Below are 4530 nucleotides of genomic sequence, written 5' to 3'. Positions count from 1 at the left end.
ATTTATTCAGGAATTTCCACCTGTTGTTTTGTATCTCAGTTGCATTTACTGAAACAAAGAACTATAATCTTTTCCTACCTGGTTTTGAGAAAAAGTTTCAAAGCCTGGAACCTTGGAGAACCCCCAGGAACTGCACTCATGAGCACAATATAAAAAGAACATGGGTTTTTGTTTAGCACCATTTAACTGTAAATTACACCAGAATCGACTGATTCGTATGAATATAAAGAAATATTGCAGAGATACTGTATCATATATATTCACATTTTGCACTGAATGTGACAGGAATTCACAGAGAAAACCACTGAGCTCATGCAAAGGTTCACATAATGCATAAGAGCAGGGTAAAAAAAAACTAAGGTAACACAATAATTCTTAAAGACTTGCAACTGCAGTAAGTACTAGGATCATTTGGCACAGTGTTTATGCCGATTTTCGTATATACCTAAGAAAAAATAAAACATCTTCCCAATGTGTGCAACTGTCAGTAAACTGAGATGCTGCCTTCATGACATGATCATCTCTCACTTGGGTCAAATGAGTAATTGTGGGCTTCAATAGGTATTACTATGCGTGAGAAATAGCCAGGGTAGGACCACAAAATTTGTTTTCTAAAAATGTCATTTATCTTGGCTTTCTCCTTTGCTTTACTATTGGAAGGCTGTAGCTACATGAGTTTAAGCAGCTGTCTGCATTTGGCTATGTGCAACCATGGAATATGGACTGGACTAGTGAGAGATTGCTTTTTTTACTCAGGCGAGAATGTGGGCAACTTCTGCTTCTCTGAAGTGACACTTGAGTCACTGGTCTTGTGGTACAAGCCTGATATCCTGGTAATAGCTGACAGAGGAAACAATACCATGGGAAAGTTAAACGTTTTGATCTGTGGGACTAGATTCATGGGAAAGTTGAGATCTGCTTACCGAGGGGAACACATGATTTCGCATTCACCAAACCCATGATCTGATGGGTCTGTGTCTTAAACCCCCCAGCGTACCTTAGAGTAACCTAACATCCAAAGTTACAAGCTCTGGATTGGTATCTAGAGCTTCATAGTTCCAGCTAGTGTACTGTGTAAACAACAGAGTGTAAACATACTCTCATGTCATGCTCTTAATTTCTCTCCTGCTCTGGTTCTTTGTCAGATATGAATATTTTTGTTTGTACAGAAAAATCTGACCTCTAAGCAACCTTTTTTTTTCGCCAGATCTCATGTTCCTACTGCCTCCTGTGGAGGAATATAGGCAACAGTATTCCTATTAAAAGAACGGTTAGAAAATTTTTTCTCATTAAAAGTACCTAATTTTGTCCTTTGACATCCTTAAAAATTTCTGAATTATTTTCCAGAAACATTTGAGTCATGAAAGAGACCAAGCATAGGAAATAATAATCTCAGTGATTAAATTACAAGCTATTGAAAACAGACTTGTGAGAGATAGAAGCTAATTTCAATCTTACATATTGCTGTATGCTCTATTTTAATATCTATAATAAAAACTACCTTTCTGACATGTTCCATTCACTTTGGAAAGTCTGGAATTCAACAAAAGCAGTGTTCACCTCAGTGGTGCCTGACTCTAAAACTCTTACTTTCATTTGGAAATTTTCAATATCATGGGAAATATTTTGCATCATTTGGAAGTGATAAAAGGGAACTCGCATGCATCGACTTTATAGATGGTAGGCTTGGATACAGTCGGAGTTCAAATTATGCCTGCAACTATCCATCAGGAATTCAAATAACCATGGACTTTTAAATGGACTGTTAGGGTTGTCAACCTTCTTACAGCAGCAAATTCTTTCTAAGAAAGAATACACTATGTTATTTTAATGCATTACCCTGAATCAGGTAAAACTCCACAGGAGCAGAGCTGAAGGGCAAATTGTTCCTTTTTTCATTTTAATTCTTTGCTTTTAGCAGTATTCCAGGGCAGCAGTGGAGGATGGAGTAACATATGGTCATTTCTGTATGTTTACAAGAAAAGCCATTTTCCAAATAAACAGCCATTAGCAAAACAATAGGGGCTTCTAATCTTATTAATCCTCTAAAAGATTGCTGAGACTGGGTTTGGGTAAATAAAGCTCATGCTGGCCTGTGTCTCCATTTTATTATAACAGAAAGCTGTTGTTGCTGCTTCATATTCCCCTGCCTCCATGGTGGATGTGATGGGTGTTTGTTGTAGGGAATACAAAGTGAGGTCAGCGGCTGCTGCTCTTCCAGGAATGCTGCAGGTTGCAGCTATGCCTCTTTCATCCTTTTGGTCAGATCCTAAATTACTTGTGTCTGTTTCCAAGGAGCAAATTCCTCACAGGAATCAAATACCCAGAGATGTAGGTACAGATGAAAACTCATCATAGGAAGAGTGCTGCTATGGATTACAAAGGCACTGGGTGCTGAATGCACTCTGCTTCTGTTTTTTGCATGTTTTCTTTTCCTGTTTGGCTTTGCTGACTCCTTGGCTTTAGTGAAGGATGTTTGAATCAAGCAAAGGGTGAGGCAGGGATGTTCTGTGCAGTGCAGAGACACCCACTGGTACATTAAAGCAAAAAATTACCCTGCCTCAAGATATGTATGACAGCCATCTTAACTTCTGGCAATGAACTTGGAATTGAAATTACTGAACGTTAGGAAATAACATCCTTCAGAGAGTATCCCAAACATTAAACACCCTGTGGCAGTATACAACTGACTGTGCCGTACATCTCAGGGGACATGCCAAGCAGCCTAGCACTCCCTTCAGCAAACCATCCTGAAGTTGCCTTTCAGGTTTTTAGTGCTTCTAGCTGCAAAATGCAGCCTGAGGCCATTCTGGAACTGAACTCAATGCAGAGCAACTCTAAGACTGTTCTAAACTCCGCCAGGAGCTGAAATGGTTTTGTGATCATCACTGTAAGAAAGTCCTTAAGGTGTTTAAAACCCGCAGTTCAGGTGAAGTCTGTGTCAGAGTTTCAAAGCTCACAAATATTTCAGATGCCTTCTGTTACTATACACGATTTGCCAACACCATAAAATCACAGAATGGTTTGGGTTGGAAGGGACCTTAAAGATCATCTTGTTCCAACCCCCTGCCATGGGCAGGGACACCTTCCACTAGACCAGGTTGCCCAAAGCCCCATCCAACCTGGCCTTGAACACTTCCACAGACAGGGTATCCACAACTTCTCTGGACAACCAGTGCCAGTGTCTCACCACCCTCATAGTGAAGAATTCCTTCCTAACATTGAATCTAAAACTACGCTGTATAATCTAACCTGTTTACCCTAATAAACTCTGCTATTAAGTCTTTATTTCCTATTTTTTCTGCACCTTTGGTACTACCCAGTTTTCTCCCTGGCATGCAACCTCCGTACCTGCTGCTTTGAGAGCACACCCCCAGTGACAGCTTTTCTCCCATTTGAGTACACATACAATGCTCAGTATTGGCTTAAGATGCAGGAATTAAAGACCCAAGCCTAAATCTCCAACTCTGGCACAATTAAATGAGAATCTACTGGGTTTTTTTTTAATGAACTATCTTTTTTACCCTTGAACAAGCTTCTGACCCATATGTTTGTGAGAGTAAGATCTTACTGTAATTGACATAACTGTATTTGCTACAGTCTGCAGACTGCAAAGCCATAAGGTCAGTGGTATCTCGTGTTTTAGAGGAGCAAGGTCAAATCCTTTCAGACATGCAAGAACAACCTGAGATGACAGCTACAAGTGAAGCAGCTCTGACTTCCCTCTGCCCCTCCTTACCTCAAGGTGCTGAAAAAATCCCCAGTCCTCCAGATGCCTCTTATTGCAGAGATCTGATTTCTCATATGGGAAAATATATGTGCTTTGGTGTTACTTCCAACATAAAGAATTGATCATGGAGCACAAGGGGACTCAAGCCATCAGGCTGAGGGCCTCAGACTAGCTGAAGTTTTCCATTCTGTAGTTACTGCTGTGCAGGTAGCATAACCTAGTCAAGTGTTGTGTGCTCTGCCAGCTACTGACTATGTGTCATCCGTCACTCTCTGTAAACATAAAATGTCACAGTTGCAGTCCCTGCTCCCCCCAAAAGTTGTGTTTCATGTATGGTGGGAACTCATGTCTCATAGTTTTGTGGGATCCATGTTCCATCCCTCATGAGACCTTCCTGCAGCTCGTGACTCTTCAGTGGGTCATTTCCCCACTCTGGCCCTGTTTGCCTTCCTCCAAGCAGCTATGCACCAAGCCCCATACCTATTTTGGGACAGGGCACCTTCCTGCCTGTGCACTCACACAGCCCTTTTGTCTTCTTTTCCCCCTGGGAATTTTGAATTCTGCAGCAATTTACAAAGTGGAAAAAGCCAAGGACTTGGGCTGATGCTTTAAAAATAACTATCTCGCCTTTGTGGTAATGAGGAAGGATTCAGAAATATCATCCTGCGCAGAAGATGCAAAATCCAGAAAAGAAATTAAGAAGAGTCCTATAATTTCAAAATCATTCCCCTCACTTGGGAGGAGGGCGTTAATTGCGAGTCTGGACCTGGCGTTACTTGGGCACATCTCCCGAGGGTCCC

This window comes from Lathamus discolor, chromosome 1 (assembly GCF_037157495.1).
Source record: "Lathamus discolor isolate bLatDis1 chromosome 1, bLatDis1.hap1, whole genome shotgun sequence".
Lineage (NCBI taxonomy): Eukaryota > Metazoa > Chordata > Aves > Psittaciformes > Psittacidae > Lathamus > Lathamus discolor.
This window is presented reverse-complemented; position numbering follows the sequence as displayed.